Here is a 22668-nt window from a genome sequence, read left to right on the forward strand (position 1 = left end):
CTACAAGGTCCCACTGGAGCTGAGGCTTGAGGCCAGGTCCAAGTGCAGGCTTCCCTCCCGCCACAGCCTCCGAGCCTTCCTGGGACGGCAGCCGTTGTGCAGGATGGGTGTGTTGTCGGTGACTGAGATCACTTCCAGGCCCCCCACTTGGTCAGTCCGCTGATGGCAGACAAGTGTCCTGGCCCCAGGCCTTTCACCACAACTTGGATGTGGGTCATACCCTTTCGTCGAGCTGTCGCCGCTGCAGCTATGCCTGCTGTCTGTGCTGCAATGCTGGTGCCCTTCTTGGCATTCCGAAATCCCTCTGTGCCACAGGAAGCGCGGGCAAGGGGCTGGTAACGGGCAGAGACTACCTGGATCTGTGTGTTGTTGTAGGATGCTTTAATGTGTGCGACTGGGATCTCCTCACGCTTCTTTCCTGCCCACCTCAGAGAGCTCTCCTCTCCTGGAATGGGAGGGTAGATGCTGGGACTCCTTTTTAGAACCAGCAAGCACTGTTGATACTGTGAAACATCCTATTTTTTCCATATTAGAGACCAGATATTTTTCCAACTGTTCATGATTCACATCTCTTCCTGCATGTACCTGGGGAGCGGTGCCATTGTTTGGGGGCTTGGGTGGCTTTCAAAGGGCAAAATGTGATGGCAGAGGGAGGAACAGGAGGGTGGGTGCTTTTGTACTGGGACTTAAAGCACTCCTGATGGAATGAAAGCAAACTGAACCACGGAAAGCTTGAACCACGTGGCGAGTGGAGGCGGACAGCACTGCGATGCATGATGTTTATTGGTGTATCTGGGAGCTGCTGCCTTCTCTTCAGCTTCCTGCTCTCCTGCAGCATCTTGCAGCGGCTGGGTGCCTGTGTGGATGGTCCGGGCCAGCATCCTGGCCATGACCCTGGTTGTCCAGGGTCAAGTCCAAAGGAGCTACGACCCTGTGTTTCTTACCGCCTGGCTAATTTTTGTATATATTGGAGTTGGGGTGTCACCATTTTGTCCAGGCTGGTCTTGAACTCCTGGGCTTAGCCTCCCAAAGTGCTGGGATTATAGGTGTGAGTCACTGCACCCAATCTCACTTGGCTTTTTCAAAGTTGACCTAGCTCTTTTTTTTTTTTTTGGAGATAGGATCTGGCTCTGTTGCCCAGGCTGGAGTGCAGTGGCATGATCTCGGCTCACTGCAACCTCTGCCTCCTGGGTTCAAGTGATTCTCTGTCTCAGCCTCCTGAGGAGCTGGGATTACAGGCACACACCACCCCATCAGGCTAATTTTTGTATTTTTAGTTGAGGTGGGGTTTCACCATGTTGGCCAGCCTGGTCTCAAACTCCTGAGCTTAAGTCATCCACCAGGCTTGGCCTCCCAAAGTGCTGGGATTACAGGCATGAGCCACCATGCCTGGCCCAACCTAGCTCTTCATAGACCTTTCTTCTTCCATGTTAAAATTAAAATAAGTCTGCTGAGTTTCTCAAAACACCCACCTGTAATTTCATGGCAACTGGATTGCATTTATAGCTTAATGTAGGGAGAATGACATCTTTATTCTGTTGTTTATCCATCTAAGTGGCATCTTTCTTGGATTCCTGACATCTTTGCACCAATTAACAAGGGTCTAGAATGTATTGAAAGGTGTGCTGCTGTGTGAGCCTCCCCTCCCTCACCTACATCATCATTTCTATCTCTTTCCTGGCTCCTATGTGTAGAAACATGCTTTTATTTCTTCCACCTTAAAAACAATTATTCTGTTATTAGCTATTGCCCATTTCTCTGTCCCATTTACAGCAAACCTCTGATAGAACTGTCCATACTTCCGGTCCCTAGTTCCTCTCCTCTTGTTCTATTTCAGGAAAGAAATTTTTTTGTTTTAGAATAATCTTAGATTTATGGAGATGTTGCAAAGGTGATATTCTAATTTGAAATGACTTTTCTCACCCCGTCCCCAAACTGCTCTTGGCATTGTCATTGATAAGTTCCCCTTTACTGAGCTGCAGTGATGAAACCTCAGCCTTCAGCTTCCTGAAGCCAACGGCAGTGCATGTCGCAACTCACTCTCCTTCCTCTGCTTGTTCCTGGCTTTTGTGTTCTCCCCTCCAGGTTTCCCTCCTGCCTCTCCAGCTGCTTTCTATCTTTTTTTTTTGCTGATTTCTCCTCTCCTGCCTGGGTCCTGGGACCTCTTTTCTTCTGTCTGCACCTGTTCCCTCTTCCAAGCTCATGGCTGTGGAGTCGGGAGGTGGAGGTTGCAGTGAGCTCACGACTCACACATTTGTATCTCCCTTCACTTACCACCTGGACTCCAGATGCCTTGGTCCAGCTGGCGGCCCATCCTCTTTGCTGGGATGGCTGCCATGTCCAGGAGGGAACCTGCGGTCTCCACTTCAGTGGCAGCTCTACCATTCTAGCTGCTCAGCCCCAAAAAACTGAGAGTCCTCCTGGACGCCTCTCTTTTTCTCATGCCTTATAGCAAATCAATCAGGAAATGCTGTTGAGTCGCCCTCCACAATACTTCCAGAATCTTCCCGTCTTCCCTGCTGCTTCTGTGGTCCAAGCCTCTTTTCTCGTCCTAGATATTTTCAGTGTCTACTCATTGCTTTCCAATCTTCCATCTATCCGGAATGTTAAGTTTCCCAGGCTAGAGCACAGTGGCATACATTTGGCTCACTGCCACCTCTGTCTTCCGGATTCAAGTGATTCTTGTGTCTCAGCCTCCCGAGTATGTGGGATTACAGGGTCACGCTACCATGCCTCGCCCATTTTTGTAGTTTTAGTAGAGATAGGGGTTCACTATGTTGGCCAGACTGGTCTCAAACTCCTGACCTCAAGTGATCCACCTGCCTTGGCCTCCCAAGGTGCTGGGATTACAGGTATGAGGCACCTCACCCGGCCGGGAATGATTTTTGAGAATGTCAGTTGGAATGCATCATTCCTCTGCCCAGCAGCTCCTCATTTAGTGCTGGGATTACAGGTGTGAGCCGCCGCGCCCGGCCGGGAATGATTTTTGAGAACGTCAGTCAGAATACATCATTCCTCTGCCCAGCAGCTCCTCATTTAGTGCTGGCATTACAGCTGTGAGCCGCCGCGCCCGGCCGGGAACGATTTTTGAGAATGTCAGTCGGAATGCATCATTCCTCTGCCCAGCAGCTCCTCATTTAGTGCTGGGATTACCGGTGTGAGCCGCCGTGCCCGGCCGGGAATGATTTTTGAGAACGTCAGTCGGAATGCATCATTCCTTTGCCCAGCAGCTCCTCATTTCTCTGCACATCGTCTCCTGTATCTCCTGATAATTCGCCCTGCTACACCCACGCTGGCCTTTTCATTGGTTCTTGAATATGCCAGGCACATTTCCACCCCAGACCTTTGCACTGGCTGCTTCCTCTGCCTAGAACACTCTTCCCCGACATATCCCCATGCCTCACTCTGTTTCTTCATTCAAGTCTTTGCTCAATTATCACCCTCTCTATGAGGCCTACTTTGGCAACCCCCTTCAATCTGGGACCCCCCTTCCAGCATCCCTACGCCCATTTATTGCACCCATGAAACTTACATTCTCATATTACCCTGTAGAATATATTATATTTGCGTTTTTATTTTCTCTCTCCCACTAGCATTTAAACTTCAGAGAGCAGAGACTGTTTTGATATTTGGCTCTGTCTTTAGACTCCAGTGTAGTGCATGGCACCGAGCAGGTGTGCCATCATTTTTGTTGCATGAGTGAACGTGTCCTGTACAGTGTTTTAATGTTTTTCTCCACCGACATCCCATAAATCAATTCTTGACTATATTAATATCTTGATACTTAGTGTTTTAGCTCTTTTTTAGCGGCATCTTATTTTCGACAGCGTGTCCTAGTTGTGATGCTATTGCATGTTTGCAGAGTAAACCCATTTCATTTTTGTTGTTGTTGTTGTTGAGACAGGGGCTCACTCTGATGCCCAGGCTGGAGTGCAATGGTGTGATCATGGCTCAGTGCAGCCTCGACCTCCCAGGCTCAGGTGATCCTCCTACCTCAGTCTCCTGTGTAGCTAGGACCACAGATGCTGGGCTCAAGTAATTCTCCAGCCTCGGCTTCTCCAGTTCTGGGATTACAGACATGACCCACGGAGTCCAGCCTGGATGAGCTCGATTTTGGTGCTTTTTCTGAACCCACTCACTGGTTTAAGAGCTTTGTCCCGGCTGGGCGCAGTGGCTCAAGCCTGTAATCCCAGCACTTTGGGAAGCCGAGGCGGGTGGATCACGAGGTCAAGAGATCGAGACCGTCCTGGTCAACATGGTGAAACCCCGTCTCTACTAAAAATACAAAAAATTAGCTGGGCACGGTGGCGCGCGCCTGTAATCCCAGCTACTGGGGAGGCTGAGACAGGAGAATTGCCTGAACCCAGGAGGTGGAGGTTGCGGTGAGCCGAGATCGCGCCATTGCACTCTAGCCTGGGTAACAAGAGGGAAACTTCGTCTCAAAAAAAAAAAAAAAAAAAGAGTTTTGTCCCTGGATTCTGTTTGTATTTCTTAGAAGGTACAGAAAATGACAGGTTTGTCACTTCCTTCCCAGTTCCTACATCTCTGGCTGCTTTTCCCTTCCTTATTAGAATGAACAGAAGTGGTGATCATGGACATCCTTGTCTTATCCTGATTTTAAAGTGTTTCTAGCGTCTCTCCCTTGACGTTTGCTGTAAGATTTTAGTATATAAGCTCTATGAAGTTTAAGAAACTGATTTCTATTCCAGAGACCTTTTAAATTATAAAATGTACACTGAAACTTGTCAAATAATTTTTTATTGTTGATTGAACTAGTCAGGTGATTGTAGGTACTGTTAGTCTATGAATGTTGTGAATTACATCCACAGATTTTTCTTTTCTTCACATTGTATTAAAAATACGTACAGTTAGATTTAGTTGGCTAATATTTTACTTAGAATTTTTGCTAAATAAATGATTTAGTAAATGAAGAACAAGTAAAATGAGTTTGCAAATACAGATGTGCGTGTGTGTGTGTTATTTGTGTTGTCATTTTCTGGTTTTAGAATTAAGATTACATTCACCTCTTAAAGTGAGTGTGTCAGATTTATTTTGCTCTTTTAATGTTTTGTGAGCATTTTAGGTTAAGGTAAGATAATTTAGGAATTAATGGTTTCTTGAATGATTGGGAGAGCTAACAAGGGAAATTGTCAGAGACTGGAGGTCTTTTAGTAGCAGAGATCTTTGGCCACTACTTCCGTTTCTTTAAAGTTTAGTCTCTATTTGTCTTTTTTCCCTGGTATTTTGGTATTTGTTTTGGTATTTGTATATCTTTCTCCTCTACTGCACCCCAAGTGAACCTTCCCCATCCTGGGCAGGCACAGCTCCCCTACTGCACCCCAAGTGTCTCTTCAAAAGCAGTTGTAACAAATTGAAAATAGACATGTAGGACTTGATTATAGTAGGGAGCTTCTGTAAAGCAAGACAAACTATCAGCAGAGTAAACAGCCAAGTTTTCTAGCAATAGACCCTTTCTAATCTGGGTCCCCACATTCATTAGTGTATGGTGTTCTTACACTATTTCAAATCTCATTTTCCCTGTAGTTATGTCCCCTTTTTGGTCTGTATTAGATTTATTTATATATTTTCTCTCTCGCTCTCTCAGTCTTTCTCTTCTCCACTCTTTTGCCAGTTCTTGCCAAAATGTGTCTTCTTTTGTAGGTCTGGGAAACAGAGTCTGAGCCTCTGAGATTTGCATGCTGGGACATACTGAGGAATATTTTCTTTTGAGGGGTGAGAAGAATATGATTGGGTGGAGGCGGAGGTGACTGTGATTGAGTTGCTCTTGGCTGAACACAGGCCTTCAGTGGGTCCTGCCAGGGGCCCTGGAGCCAGGATGGCCCTTGAGAGCTGTCCCACTGAAGCAAGGGGGCTGAGCATTTGTACCCCCCAAGTGCCCCTCATCAGATGCATGCATTCCCAGAAAAACCTTAGGAAAGGCAGCTTCCTTTGCCAAGGGCAATTCCTGGATGGCTCATTCCTGAAAAGGGTAGAGCAGGGGACCCGGGAAGCGTGCAACAGCATCTCCTATCTGACATTCCTGGAATGTCTACTCCAGATCGACTCAGATCTCCTCCCTTCACAGAGCAATGTTCTGTCAAAGGTGTGCTGTAACCAGCTTGTAACAGACTGCGACAGCAGTTGTTAGACTTTCAGGAATTTTGCAAGATGGTTGTTAAGTCATTGGTAGCTTGAAATAGGATATGGAGGAAATTTTTACACCACAGTAATTGGCAAATGCTCCAAGTTTGTATCTTTTCCCCTTTTTCTCTAACAGATGATATGGCAGCACACAATCATGCTTAATTAAACAACTGCACCAGCATTCTAGCTGATCTCCTCTCCTGGGGGAACTCAGAAGAGCCCTATAGTCCTATAGTCTTTATTGCTAAAGCTTGTCTCAAAGCCATAGCTGGTCTTCTCCCTCCACTCTTAACATTCTGTACTCCCCTGCCCTTGGCTGAGTAGCACTTCCTGTCTAAGTGGTTGACCTCATGGGGGTGACCTGGACCCTCATCCCTAAGGAGTCTGAACACCTGGCTACCGTGTTAACATCGAACTACACTTGGACATTTGTTGCCAAGATTGGGCAGGGGTGTAACAAAATACATGCAGGGAGATCATCTGGTGCCAAGGTGATTTTCCCTCCTACCACTCATGACTACAGCCCTACCCACCCCAAGGAGCAGGGTCAATGGCCCCTGTTGAAGGGGGAATACTTTCCTGTCTGGTTGGTCTCTTGGCACAAGAAGCTTAAAGAGAGTGGGCCAAAACCATAATGGGACTCTTACTGTGTGCCCTGAAAGAAGCATTCCTTCTCTGTCAACTAGGACCTTATACCTACAGTACCTAGAGTGTGGGCATGAGAAGCACAAATTTCCTAAGCAGATGGCTGAGAGTAATGATGAGCAGGGCCACTCCGTCCTTCCCCTTTTGTTCTTGTGACCATTTATTGGAGACAAACCACCATATGATGGTCCTTCTTGAAGGGTTTAGGTGGCCTCCTGGAGGATGGTGGTTCGTCTTTGCAGGTTATCACCTCGAAGCTGATGCCTCAGTTGCATCTTCAAAAGGTGATTCCAAGCCTTCATTAAATTAGCAGCTTCATGTGTTTCATTATATAATAGGACTAAGGGATTGCATGCTCAGGTATCCACTGCTACACTTCTTTTATTGTAAAGTGCGTCTCTTGACTCAGTGCAATGTTATGTAGGCTGCTTAGTTGGTGGATAAAAAAGGGATGTGTGTAGTTTTATACATTTTACCAGATTGTGATGCCAGCTGAGGTTTCTAGGCATGAAAAGCAAAACCATACCCCAAAAATGTGTTGGTTCCCATTAAGATGCATTGCTGCATCAGAAAGGGGTCTGATGTAATTAACTCACAAAGACATGTCTTGCTCGTCTTCTGCAGGGACGATGGTGTCTTGGAGGCTCAGGGGTTAGTCTCCTTTGCTTGCAAATTGGACATTGGATAGTAGCAGTAGTTAAATCAGCTGGTGAATAGGAGCCCATGCTGTTGGACTCATGTGTAACCTCCACCCTTGCCATTATGGATCCTTTGTTCAGGAGCCTGCTAGTGTGGCTGGTGACAGAGGCTGGCTATAGTAACTGGCCAGGTCATTCTGCCCACTTGGTTGACTAGTGCATTTTCCATGGTGGATTCTCTCCCTAGGGTATTGACATGCGGTTGAAAGATCTCCCCATGTCCATTCACTTGCTTCTTTCAAATTCTCTTTTCCAGGATAATCGAGCAGCTAAGACATTTGGTGTTGAGTCTAGGTCTAGGCTTATTTTGGGTCATTCATCTCTGTCATTTGCTTGAAATGTACTATTATTTTCAGTTGATCTAAATATTGAAACATTTACCAAAAATCATTTTAAAATTTAAAAAGAGGAAATGGAGATTTCCACAGTTAGTTTTCTTTTCCTGGCTGTTTGTGCTATGCTTATGAGAAAGAACTAGTGACTGAACTGATGGCAAGTTAAAAATGGGACAAAACCTAAGGCAATGGAAACGCTTGGGCCACATTGATGGAAAAACGGCGTCACGCCGTTTCTGTCATTTCCTGTGGTGTGCCGACAGCACTTACTGTGTGTCCATTTATATGGGTCACGTATCTTCAGAAGGGATGTCTGGATTAGACCAAGCTGAGAGATGAAAACTACCGCCTCACAGGACCGGTTACAAGAATGAGAAACATTCAGCTGTGGAGGAGAGAAATTTGGGGTGAACTTGTTGCCAGAATATAGCGATGCATTCGTGCTGGCCCATGAACCAACTGCATCCATACCTGTGGAGAAAATTCTAAAAAATGCTGATTTCCAGGACAAAACCTAAGATGGTGCCCATGTCTAAGAATGTATTACAAGATAAGGAGCTGTGTTTTCACAGGCGACCATGCAGAATTGAGTGCAATCCCGGGGAGCATGTCACAGTCCATTTGGGCTGCTGTAACAAGAACAGAACAGCATGACTGGGGCGGCTTGTATACAACAGATATTTACTTCTCAGGGTTCTAGAAGCTGAGAAGTTCAAGATCAAGGTGCCGGCAAAGGTGCCTGCTTCCTGTGCATAAAGGGCACCTTCTCCTCTGTGTTCTCACATGATGAAAGGAGCAAGGCAGCTTCCTGGGGCCTCTTTAAAGAGGACACTAGTCTCATTCGTGAGATCTCCCTCCGCATGATACCAATGACCTCCCAATGGTCACACCTCCTAATAACATCACACTGGTAGTTAGGATTTTTCAACACATGAACTTAGGAAGAGGGACATAAACAGTCACAACACAGCGGAACACTACCGCAGAAGAATAACCTGGGACCCACGTGGAACAGGTGTAGGTGTAGAGTGATTCAAGCGAAAAAACCCAAACCAAGCAAATAACCAGGTCTAGCCATAAGCGAAACAGGTTTCCTCCTGCTGCTGAAAACTCTGTGTCATTAGAAGTATTTAGGCAAAGTCTGGGTTTCGGAGATTCCATTAAAGAGAATTCCAGCTTTGGGAGAGAAGTTAATTTGGAAAAGCTCAAAGGTTCTTTCATTCAGTCAACATATATTTGCTGAGCACAGACTATATGGCGAAAGTTATAGGGCTGAAGAAGACAAAGTCCCTGCCCTCTAGGAGCTCACATTCTGATAGAATGATTTCAACAAAGTCCACACCTAAAGCGGTGGAAGGACGATCTTAAGGGATGTAGTTACTTCGGGAAACATTTGACTTAGAAATAAATGTATTCCTATGTTCCCAGCAAAAAGTTAACTGCAAAGAAGAGAAACAGGAAAAATTTATTTTAAGTGTGAATTTAGGCATTGGAAAATAGGCAGTATATGAAGTGTTATCAAGTATTCTGAATACACACAGACACACACACACACACACACACACACATACATACATACAAATTTAGCATTGTTATATTTAATAGAATGAAATCATGGTGCTTAATTAGCCCACAAGCGGAAGAGAATAACAGTTTGGCAGGTTGGCAGTCCTAGAAGGGAAACACATGGGCGTATTTCCTCTCCTACTCACTGGCCTTGGAAAGGTGTTGTGCAGGCAGTTAAGCTTTTGAGAAAAGGATGCTGACTCAGGAAGGTTTCTGAGCGTTCCTTGAGCTTCAGCAAGAGGAAATTTAAATTTGAACATTCCCTCGCTTCCATGATTAGCTTAGAAGTCCTTATAAGAGTAAGTCGTTCAATGTATTCACACTCTGTGGTTCAAATACGCAGCTCAGGGCTCCAGAGAGCGCTTTGGTATTCTTTTTGAATTTAATATCAAATTTTAAGAACTTAAAAAATCGGGGGCCACAGTGGCTCCAGCCAGTTGTCCTGGCGCTTGAGGAGACGAGGCCATGAGTTCAAGGCCAACCTGAGCAACGTTACATGCTCTCATTTTTTGACAAAAAAAAAAAGAACTTAAAAAATACACAGATTAGGACTTCTATTTTTATCAATGATGTAATCCACATACCCTGAAACTGTTTCTTTTTTTAAATGACAAAACTATTGTTTTTCTATAGAAAACAACAAAAACTTGAAATACTGGATAAAAATGTGAGGTTTCACTTGCAAGAAAGTGAGGGACACCTTCAGACCAAAACAGACAGGACCTAAGAAGCAGAGCAGTCAGAGACGAATGGTGTTGTTAATTGCCTTGGGAGACTTGCTCATCTTTCTAACGAAGGGGTTTAGATTTTAATATCCATGCTGGGAAGGGAGCATCATGTTGGGCCTTCTCATGGTAAAAACCTGGAGCTGAAAACCCAGGGCAGAACCCACAGAGTGCTGCATCTTCTACAAAAGGACAGATTCGAAGAATGATCTGCCCATTAGGGCAGGTGGCACAGAGGCACATTTGCTGTGCTGTGACTCAGGCTTTGGGTGGGAAGAAAGGAATCTGTTCACCTGCCCTAACTAAGGTAGGGGTGGGGCATTTGCTTTACCTGCAGAGTCTAACAGTCACCAACCCGTCTAGCTGAGCAATGAGCCAACATGGTCTAGGCTGATCATTTCCCTGGGTGTCTAGCAGAAACAAACTGCTTTGTGGGGACACACTCTTAATTCAGACCACACAGCATAATTACAGAGAGAGCTCCACTGAGATGAGCTCACAATTAGAAATGACAGAATCAATTAACCATGCAGGCATGTCAGCACAGAACAGGATCTTCAAGAACTCAGGTGAAAGAATAGTTGTTATACACTATGAAATACTTATTTTAAAATAATTAAGGACATTAGAAAGAATGAAAAAAGAAAAAAAAGATGCAAAAAAAGACCAGATCAGAAGAATTGCAAAAGAATCAAATAGAACTTCTATAAGTGAAGAAAGCTATTGAAATTAAAACCTAAATGGAGCAAAGAGCCAAATAAATGAAATAAAAATTAGATGTGAAGAAATTACCTAGAAGGGGTGTGTGTGTGTATGTGTGTGTGTGTGTGTGAAAGAGAGAGAGAGAGAGAGAGAGAGAGAGAGAGAGAGAGAGAGAGAAATAGAGAACTAAAGGCAAGGTCAATAGAATGGAAGATAGAATGAGAGATCCCAACAGTTGTGTAACAGAATTTCCAGAGAGAGATAATAGAAGAAACAGAGGCAATACTCAAAGAAATAATGGCTGAGTATTTTCTAATTTCCATGAAGGAAATGAAACCTTAGGTTTGATCTCCTAATGAGACCTAAGCAGCACAAACTTAAAAAAAGAAATTAGCATCTAGACACATAGCAATGAAACCACAAACACCAAAACAAACTTCCTACCTAAAAGTAACTGGGAGCAAAGTCACGTTAAATGCAAGAGAACGCAGGACGTTTGGACCCTGTCAGACTTCCCAACAAAAGCAATAAAAGTCAGGAGACAATAAAGTAACAATAAAAATAATAGCCAACCGCATTTAAGGAATCGTTGTGGTCTAAATGCTTTGCATTTATTATCTCATTTAATTTTTACAGTAACCTAGAAGATGTGAGCTAATATTATTCTTACGTTTTCAACAAGAAAACTGAGGCACAGAGACTTGGAGTTATTTGCTAAGCTTGGGTAGCTCCTGATTGGCAAAGTCAGGATAGGATCCCATGGATTCTGAGCATGGAGCCTGTGTTTATAACTGTTATGCCAAACAAGACCATTTTCAAATATCTGAGAGAAATTGCTATCAATCTAGAATTCTAGAGCCAGCTAGCAATCACTGAAGAGTGAGTGCAAAATAAATGGAAAGTAGTAGACCCTCAATGAAAAAGATTACTACAAATAAAATAAAGTAAAATAAAACACAGACTATATAAAATAAAATAAAATAACAATGAAGACCAGTTTTGGGCGATAAATGAGGTCAAATGCAATGCAGGACAGAATGCCATGTGACCTGGGGAAGGGTGGCTGGAGTCCATATTGTGATGTTTTTGCATTGCACAGGAGGGTGAGAGAGATTGGACTAACTTTGGACTCTGTAAGTCACATATGCCTAGTCTAATTTTTAAAGAAAACTAGCAAAAGGATAGAAAGAGAAAACAATTTCCAAACTAATCTAGGGAAAAATGGGAATGGAGGAAAGTTGATTTATCTGATAATTATTTTGATGTAAGTATTCAGAGTTGTACTGATTTTCTTTTCCTGGGATTTTCTTTTTGGGTGTGAATTTACACGTGACCTTCATGTTGAGAGGAAGGACGCCAGCCTTCATTGAGTGCCCAGTCTATGCCTGGTGTTTTGCATATGTTATTGGAGTCAATCTTCACAGTAAGCCTGTAAGGGAATTAGCGTTATTCCCTGTTTACAGATAGATTAAACTACTCAGAGAGTTTATATAATTTGCTCACAATCATACAACTTTTGTGACCTAGAAATTACTTCAAAGTCAACTGTCTGACTCAAAGTCTAGGATATTTCTCAACTTTACTGGAATTTCCAAACCACTGAGGAGCAGAGAGCTCTGAAAAGCAGCTCTCGACTCTCAGTGTACCCTCAGCTGAGGGAGTATCTGGGATAAAGAATCTCTGTGCTTTATTCTTGTGTAAATGTGGAAAGGTCCGTGTGAAATAGAAGGTGCAAGTTCTTTTAAAATCAGTGTTTATCTTCTCAGGCAGCAGATGTTACTATGTGAAGAGATCCAGGACCTCTTTTTTTTATGTAAAGAGAAAAAAAGCAGGCAGTCTTCTTACTAAATACGTAAGAATCCCTGACCTTGGCTTTTCACCCAAGACCCACAAAAACCCCAGTGCACTTGTACCGTAAGGGGTGCTTTCCACATGGCTCTGACTCTGCTGTCAGAAGGGCATGTCTCAACTCTGCTGCCTTCCTGAGAGATGCCAGATACTCTATCTGATATGGCTTGGATTTGTGTCCCCAACCAAATCTCATGTGCAGTTGTAATCTCCAGTGTTGGAGGTGGGTCCTGGTGGGAGGTGACTGGATCATCACGGGTTTGAAACTATCTTTGGAAAATTATAACTGAGGAGATTATGACAGTGAAAGAGATCAGACCTAATTACTCTATCTTGCTTCTAAGCCTTAAGCTGTGCTTGTGCATTCCCAGGCATCAGCCGAACTAACTTTGGGGTGGAATTCAGTTCATGGTTTGATTCTGAAACAAAATTGGTAATGTCCCTTTTCCGAAAAGACCCTCTTTTTGTCTACCACTCTGCCTTTGCAGGACTAACATATTAGCTACAAGATTAGAAATTACAATTTAAGGGTTATGCAGCCTCTGGCTGCAAGAGTTTGAACCTCCCCAAACTACTCCTGGGATCACATCACTATTGTAAAACATAAGATCAGTGCTTGAGATATTTTGCAGACCCTGCACTTGATGGATCAGCTGACACCACCCAGACCCGTAATCCGGCCCGACCAGATGTGCCATCGCCGCACCCAGGAAAAGAAGACATTAAGCAAACCTGACTTTGATCCGCTGTGATTCCACCTCCAGCCTGACCAATCAAATCGGCACTCCTCGCTTCCCGAGCCCCTACCTGACGAATTATCTTTAAAAACTCTGATTCCTGAATGCTCAGGGAGGCTGATTTAAGTAATAATAAAACTCTGGTCTCCTACACAGCCGGCTCTGAGTGAATTACTCTTCCCCTGTCTTGATAAATTGGCTCTGTCTAGGCAGCCGGCGAGGTGAGCCCATTGGGCAGTTACAATTTTCTCATGAATGGTTTAGTGCCATCGCCCTTGGTTGTGACAGTGGTGAGTTCTTGTAAGATCTGGTTATTCAAAAGCGTGTGGTAGCTCCCCTTTCTCTCTCTTCCACCTGCTCTGGTCATGTAAAATGTGTGCCTGCTTCTTGCTCTCCTTCTGCTGTGACTGAAAGTTTCCTGAGGCCTCCCCAGAAGCTGTCAAGCTTCCTGTACAGGCAGGGAGCTGTGAGCCAATTAAGCCTCTTTTCTTTATAAATTACCCAATCTTGGTATTTATTTATAGCAACGTGAGAATGGACTAAAAAACTGCCCTTTTCCCTTTTAACCCTGTATGCCATGACTGATCTTAAGATTTGAGTTAGCAACGAGGGATCAAAATACATCTCTACCTATGGCTTCACATCTTCTGCTCTGGATTGCAGCCTATCCTGCACTCATTCATTCATTCATTCATCCAGCACTTTCTAAGGGCCACTGTGTGCCAGGCCTGTTTCTCAGTGAACCTGCACATAACCCTTAGGTCCAAGGCTGTCAGAGGGGCTTGCCCAAGGATATGAGCTTGTAAACAGAAGAGAATTGTCTTTAGATTAATTTTATAGGGCTCCTCCCACTTTACGGGTATTAATTTTATTATCTCCTCTCTGTCCTTGACAAATGTACATGTTGTCTCAATAGATATGGCGCAATACTTCCTGCACTTTGTCAAGGAAGGAGTGCAGTTTGCTTTTCTGTAACTTTTTTTTTTTTTCCCTGGAAACATTTGACCTGCTGTGTGTCTGACCAAGCACTGCCATGGATGTCAGTCCTGGGACCAAGCAGGTGGAATTCCCAGACATTGCCAAGGGGAAGGACAGCTCAAGCTGGTTTCTTGGCCTGGCAGGACCATTACTGTGGGGACACTAGTGAGAGTACAGGCTCTGGAACTGGCTCTTGGGGGATCTGGAAGGACAGCAGGCTCAGCAGAGGGCAGCCTGAAAGCCTATGTCCTAGCAGGTTGGATGAATGGATTTGAATCAGAACAGAGCCATGTAGCCTGAAGGCTGTCCAGGAAGGGAGGCGATCTGAGCAGAAATGGGCTCTACATGGCCTAGTTTTGCCAGTGCGGTCTGAGGCGCTGCCTGCTGCCTCTGTGTCCTGCATTACTGAGTGTCTGTGCTTTCTTTAACATGGAGTTGATTTTGAAAGCTGACTTAGCAATAAGCTGTTCCTTTTTTTACTGATGCTTTTTAAATGATGACATAAATGCAAGGTGGGCAGGTGGGCCTCGGGACAGTCACCTACCTCTCAGGAGGAGGTGGGAGACATATTTGATGCTGCTGCCCCTGCTGGACACTTAGTATCTCGGCCAGGGGGACAAGGTCTAGGCTGAGAGCTGTGAACAGATGCCTACACTACCAGCAGGTGGGAGTCCCTGGAAAAGTGTGTGAGTGACGTCTATTGGAAATGTGTGTGGGTAGACGTGGGGCAGTCCTGCCAGGGGGCCTGTAGACAGCAGTCAGGATGTTCTGGCTATGCTGGTTTTGTCATTTATCATATGGCGTTGGCAATGCAGGTGGTAACATTTGATATGGTCACTTAGTAAAGCCAAACTTAAATGGTAAATTCTCCATCTGTAGGTAACTTTGTAGCGAATCACAGGGCAGGTCAAAGTGTTCTGAAAAGAGATGGTCTGTCACATGGGTGTACTCACAGAATAATGGCCCTGCAAAAGTCCCCGTCTTCATCCCTGCAACCTGTGACTATGTTAGGTCACATGGAAAGGGAGATTGAAACTGCAGATGACAATCGGTTTGGTAATCAATTAACATTAAATTAAGGAGGCAATCTTGGATTATCCAGATAGGCCAATTAGAATCGTGATGGTCCTTAAAGGTGGAAGAGGGAGGCAGAAGAGAGAGGATGACAGTGTAGGGAGGACTCAGCTGGCTATGCTGGCCTTGAAGATGGTGGAGGGGGTCAAAGCCAAGCCATGAGGTGGTCTCCAGTAGCTGGAAATGGCAACAAAACGAATTCTCCCGGAGAGCATCCAGAAGGGAAGGTAGCCTGCCGCTGTCTTGATTTTGGCAGAACCTGACCATGCTGGCACCTTGATCTCAGACTTCCAGCCTCCAGAACTGTGAGGAATAACTTTCTGTTTTCACAAGCCACCCAGTCTACGGTACTTCCTTATAGTAGCACAAATCAATAATCTAAGCTTCCAACTTAAGAAACTAAACAAATAAATTTAGCCAAAAACAAATAGAAAGAAAATATAGAGTATTCTCAAGTTTATTCGGAAGGGCTAAGGAACTATAGTAGCCAAAACGATTGGCTTACACCTGTAATCCCAGCACTTTGGGAGGCAGAGGAGGGTGCATTGCATGAATCCAGGAGTTTGAGACCAGCCTGACAAATATGGTGAAACCTTGTCTCTACGAAAAATACGAAACTTAGCTGGGCACAGTGACGTGTGCCTATGGTCCCAGCTGAGCCTGGGAGGTCGAGGCTGTAGTGAGCTGAGATCATGCCCCTGTACTCCAGTCTGGGTGACAAAGTGAGACCCCGTGTCAGAAAAAAAAAAAAAAAAAAAAGAATAAAGTAGGAAGAGCCACTCTATCCAATTTCAAGATTTATTTTATAGCTATAGCAATCAAGACAGTATGTTATTAGGAGAGGAGCAGACACATAGATCAATGGGAATAGAATAGATAACCCAGAAATAGACCCACACAAGTATGGCCTGTTGATATTTTTTAACTTTTAAGTTCAGGGGTACAAGTGCAGCTTTGTTATATAAGTACACTCGTGTTATGGAGTTTTGTTGTGTGGATTATTTTGGCACCCAGGTATTAAGCCTAGTACTGATTAGTCATTTTTTCTGATCTCCTTCTCCCAACCTCCACTCTCTGAAAGGCCCCTCTATATGTCCATGTGTTCTCATCATTTAGCTCCCACTTTTAAGTGAGAACATTCAGCATCTGGTTTTCTGTCCCTGTGTTAGTTTGCTAAGGATAATGGCCTCCAGCTCCATCCATGTTCCTGCAAACACAATGTCATTCCTTTTTATGGCTGCAGAGTATCCCATGGTGTATATGTACAAGAAAATGTGGCACATATGCACCGTGGCTTATTGATTTTTGACAAAGGTGCACAAGTAATTCAACGAATGAAAGATTGTCATTCAGGTAAACAGCTTAGTTAAGTAATTGGACATCCATAGGCATAAAAGTAAGGCCTGGTTTAAGACTCACACTTTATTTACAAATTAACTCAAAATGGATTGTGGCTTTAAATGTAAAATTTAAAACTATAAAACATTTAGAAAGAAACACAGGAGAAAATCTTTGAAATCCAGGGCTAGGCAGAGTATTCTTGGACTTGACAGCAAAGGCAGAGTCCATAAGTGGAAATATTGATAAACTGGACTTTGTCCAAGCTAAAAACTTTCCCTTGGTGAAAGAACCTATTAAGAGGATGAAAAGAGAAGCTACACATGGGGAGAGAGTATTTTAAAGCCACGTATCTGACAAATAACTGGTGTACATAAAGTTAAAATCCTGGTATGTTATTTATGTGTACATACATACACATGTTTATATAAAGAACTTTCAAAACACAACAGTAACAATATAAGCAACTGAATTAGAACTGGACCAATGACATAAAGAGACATTTCATGAAGCGGACACACAGATGGTAAAGAAACACATGGAAAGGTGCTCATTACCTTTCTGGAAATTCACAGCGGGCTATCACAACACATGGCCAGAATGAAATACTACCACCAAATGCCTACAATGACATGGGGACAAGGGGTCACTCATGTGTTACTGTCGGAATGTATAAAATGATGCAGACACTCTGGAAAACAGTTGTAAGAATTAATCCCTCGTATAGAAATATCATTTATTCAAATTCAGTTTATGATTTGTTTTTTTGAGACAGGAGTCTTGTGCTGTTGCTCAGGCTAGAGTGCATAGGTGCAATCACGGCCCACCGTAGCCTTGACCTCCTGGGCTCAAGCGATCCTCCCACCTCAGCTCCCTAAGTAGATGGGACCATGGGCATGAGCACTACACAGTTAATTTGTTTGATTATTTTCCCCTGTAGAGATGACGTCTTACTACATTGCCCAGGCTGGTCTCAAACTCCTGGGTTCAGGTGATCCTCCTGCTTTGGCCTCCCAAAGTGTTGGGATAACAGGCATGAGCTGGCACGCCTGGTCCAAATTCAATTTAGTTGAACACATTTTTGTAATCTTAAAATGTATAACAGCCATGTTACTTTAAGACCAGGGAAAATTAATATAGGAAATGAAAAGCATTCTGTGAGGTAGTAAATCAAATGTACATAAATTAGACTATTACACTACTATCATTTTTTACTATTATTACATCAAAGAACACGCAGATTATCTAAATGGCGAATTTTTTTTTGAGATAGAGTCTTGCTGTATTGTCCAGGCTGGAGTACAGTGGTGTGATCACTACTCACTGCAGCCTTGCACTCCTGTGCTTCACAGATCCTCCTATCCCAGCATCTGAGTAGCTGCAACTACAGGCACGTGCCACCTTGCCTGGCTAATTTTTTGTAGAGACAAGTTCTCACTATGTTGCCTAATCTGGTATTGAACTCCTGGCCTCAAGTGATCCTTCCTCCTTGGCCTTCCAAAATGCTGGGATCACAGGTGTAAGCCAGCATATCTGGCCTCAAAATGGTCTAATTTAGAATGATTCATCTTTGTTTTTTGAGATGAAGTTTCACTCTTGTTGCCCAGGTTGGAGTGCAATGGCGTGATCTTGGCTTACTGCAACCTCCGCCTCCTGGGTTCAAGTGATTCTCCTGCCTCAGCCTCCCAAGTAGCTAGGATTACAGGTGCTTGCCACTACACCTGGCTAAGTTTTTATATTTTAAGTAGAGATGGGATTTCACCATTTTGCCAGGCTGGTCGCTAACTCCTGATCTTCAGGTGATCCACCTGCCTTGGCCTCCCAAAGTGCTGAGATTACAGGCATGAGCCACCACGCCCAGACAGATTCATCTTGATTAAACATTGTCTAATTGTTTGAGAAATTTCTGTCTATATGGATATGTGTGTATAGGTCTCTCTGTTTAAATTGCTAGCAGTGGTGATTCAGCCGTGTCCCTTCTTGTGACCCAAATACGATTAGCCAAGGCTATAAACCAACTCTAGCTAAATCTTCCTTTATGCTTTCAGAACATGAGTCTCAATAAGAATGTCTTACTTAAAAGAATCAAAACATTTGAAGCATTAGGAGTTCACTTTTTTCCTTTTTTTCCGTTTAAAATTTATATAAGTACTTACCAGTCTGTATAAAGCTTTTATTACAAGAGACTTTGTAATCTGATGTATTATTTTTCTTCCATTTAGTGTTAACTCTACCTATTGGAACTAGATAAATCTAGAGTTTATAGATAATGACCAGTGCAGAATTGACATAGTTTCTTAAGGAGCGGTGCGGGTGGTATTAACAATTTCAAGCTCAGCCATCCTAGGCTGAGCACATCAGGTACATGGAAGAATTTCCCTCTGCAGATTAAGTCCTCGGAAAGGTGGCCATTGTCCGTCTTCTGACATATCACAGACAAACCAAGACTAGAACCTCAAAAGGCAAAACTCTAGAGTGGGTGCAGTGTACACTGCTCAGGTGATGGGCACACCAAAATCTCACAAATCACCACTGAAGAGCTTACTCATGTAACCAAACATCACCTGTTCCTCAATAATCAATGGGAATACAAAATTAAAAAATAATAAAACAGAGTCTCACAGGAGACTGCTGATCAGAGTCACACAACAAGGCACGAGCTATATATGGTGTTTGGACAGCTTAGCTTCAACACAGCAAATTGTAGTTTCAGTGAGAAATCCATGAGCACTCTGAGCTCAGGTGCCTCTGCAAGGCACCCAAGCTGCAGGAAAGTTGGAAGAACGAGCTCAGCTCTTGAGGGCTCCAGGAGCTGTGCTTTTCTGCTTTACATGTCCCGGCTGGGCAATCTCAGTGGACTCACCAGACCGTTCAAGAATAAAGCAAAGACCACCAGTGCTAAATAATACAAAGTTGTCTTTATCGTTTTGACAGAGAAAGGAATATATGCCAGTGAAGAAATTTATTGAGTGGTGTAATGATTAACTTTATGTATGTACTTGGCTAGGCCATTCTTTGCTCTAACAATATAAAGACAGCTTTGAGACATCGTTAACATTTAGGTCAACAGATTTTGAGTTAAGCAAACTCCATAATGTGGGTGGGCCTCCTCCAATCAAGGCCAAAATACTGACCTCCCCTGTGCAAGAAGAAATTCTGCTGCCAGATTGCTTTTATTTTTTATTTTTTCTTGAGACGGGGTCTTGCTCTGTCACCTAGGCTGGAGTGCAGTGGTGTGATCATGGCTCACTGGAGCCTCCACTTCTCCGACTCAAGCAATCCTCCCATGTCAGCCTCCTGAGTAGCTGGGATTGTGGGCATTTGCCTCCATGCCCAGCTAGTTTTTATTTTTATTTTTGTAGAGATAGGGTCTTGCTATGTTACCCAGGCTGGTGTCAAACCCCTGAGCTCAAGTGATCTTCCCACCTTAGCCTTCCAAAGTGCCTACAGACATGAGCCACCAAACCTGGCCCAGACTGCCTTCTAATGCAGACTTTCCCTGGGTCTCTACACTTGATGGCCCTGCAGATTTTGGACTTGCCAGCCCCCAAAATTGTGTGAGTCAATCCTTAAAATTCATCTCTCTCATTCCCTTCACATCCTATTTTTTCCGTTTCCCTGGAGGACTCTGGATAATAAAACTAGTTTGCTGAATAGAAAGTTCTGGGGGTTTTAACTGCTAGTGTGGGGAATTTCACAGTGATTATGCTAATTAAGCATTGACTTTTGTCTTATAGACAGGATGAAATGATTCCATGGGACTATATGCAGTCTGTCAAAATAATTCCCATTGCTCATTGCTCAGGAAATTGTCTTCCATGAAGTCCAGTGGGTTCTGACATCCCAGGTGCCAGATGCTCGTACTGCAGCTGGTTGGAGCCAGCTGGGATAAAGCCCAACATCCATTCTGACAATGACTTGGCAGGTGCTGCTTTAAGTGCGAAGATTTTATTTCCTCTCATTTTCCTCTAAGATTTTCTAACTAATGTATACCCAGCATACCTGCGTTCTCAATAAAAATTGTGTTTTCTGTTTCCTTTAAGATTCAATAGCCATAAATTGCCACACCAGGGAAATAAGGTGAGAGCAAAAGGAAGGCAAGAAGTAATCATTAAAGAAATGAAATAACTGGCCGGGAGCGGTGGCTCACGCCTGTAATCCCAGCACTTTGGGAGGCCGAGGTGGGTGCATCACGAGGTCAAGAGATCGAGACCATCCTGGTCAACATGGCGAAACCCCGTCTCTACTAAAAATACAAAAAATTAGCTGGGCACGGTGGCGCGTGCCTGTAATCCCAGCTACTCAGGAGGCTGAGGCAGGAGAATTGCCTGAACCCAGGAGGTGGAGGTTGCAGTGAGCCGAGATTGTGCCATTGCACTCCAGCCTGGGTAACAAGAGCGAAACTCAGTCTCAAAAAAAAAAAAAAAAAAAAGAGAAATGAAATAAGATTTTTCTCTTTTTTCCATCAGTGAGCTGATGTATTTTAATGTCAATCATGACCAGAGACAATTGAAGCATGAAGGCTTAGGATTTGGGTCCTGTTCATATTTCCTGAATCATCCATCCAGAAACCTGAGTGTTAGGTTGAAAGCTTAAATTCTTATGTTGAAGCCCTAATCCCCAATGTGACTGTATTTAGAGGTAGGGCTTATAAGGGGGTAATAAAAGATAAATGAGATCAGAAAGCTGAGACTCTAATCTAATAGGATTGGTGTCTTTGTAAGAAGAGGAAAGGCACCAGAGACCTCTATCTCTTTCTGCTATGTAAAAGGCCATAGCAAGACACAGCAAGAAGGAAGCTGTCTGAAAGCCAGGAAGGGAGCCCCTGCTGGGAACCAAATTTGCTAGCACTTTCATCTTAGACTTTAGTCTTCAAATAAATGCCTGTTGTTTAAGTCGCCCAGCATGTGGAGTTTTGTTACGGCAGCTCACGCAGACTAAGATGCTGAGACAATCTCCTTTGGACCATCTATTGAGGGGAGCCAGCCTGGCTTCTCTGACCTAATAATTTTTCTCAGTGTAAGCTAACACCAGGCCAAAGACATCTTGACTCCATCCTTCACTTGTGTTTTCTTGTAAAATGTAGAGACTACCATGTCCTGACTTTAAGTCTTTTGGGGTTTTTCTCAGTGGCTGCATGATCACATTCTAATTCTTCAGCAAGTCATTCAAAAATCTTCACCTTGTGTGGCCAGGCGCAGTGGCTCACACCTGTAATCCCAGCACTTTGGGAGGCTGAGTTGGGAGAATCTCTTGAGGCTGGGGGTTCGAGACTAGCCTGGCCAACATGACAAAACCCTGTCTCTACTAAAAATACAAAAACTAGCCAGCGAGGTGGTGCATGCCTGTAGTCCTAACTATCTGGGAGGCTGAGGCAGGAGAATCGCTTGAACCCAGGACATGGAGATTGCAGTGAGCCTAGGTCTCACCACTGCACTCCAGCCTTGGTGGCAGAACAAGACTCTGTCTCAATAATAATAAAAACGGCCTTCACATTATAGCCCTGAGCTCCTTCTCTTCCCATATCACTTTCCACTCTATGTCCTCTGTCTTCTAGTACATGGGCCCTATATTAGTCCGTTTTCATGCTACTATGAAGAAATGCTTGAGACTAGGTAATTAATAAAGGAAAGAGGTTTAACTGACTCACAGTTCCACAGGGCTAGAGAATCATTGCGGAAGTGGAAGCAAACTTGTCCTTCTTCACATGGCTGCAGGAAGGAGAGTCCTGAGTAAAAGAGGGGAAAGCTCCTTATAAAACCTTCAGATCTTGTGAGAACTCACTTATCACAAGAACAACGTGAGGGTAACCACCCCATGATTCAATTACCTACCATGAGGTCCCTCCCCCAACATGCGGGGGTTACAATTTGGATTA

The 22668-nt window shown here is 43.9% G+C and overlaps 1 pseudogene; it reads right to left on the reverse strand.

The window, feature by feature from the left end:
* On the reverse strand, positions 1 to 22646 carry LOC100404255 (small ribosomal subunit protein uS11m-like; annotated as a pseudogene).
* Between the last annotated feature and the right edge of the window lie 22 nt (positions 22647 to 22668).

Source organism: Callithrix jacchus, chromosome 21 (genome assembly GCF_049354715.1).
Source record: "Callithrix jacchus isolate 240 chromosome 21, calJac240_pri, whole genome shotgun sequence".
Taxonomy (NCBI): Eukaryota; Metazoa; Chordata; class Mammalia; order Primates; family Cebidae; genus Callithrix; species Callithrix jacchus.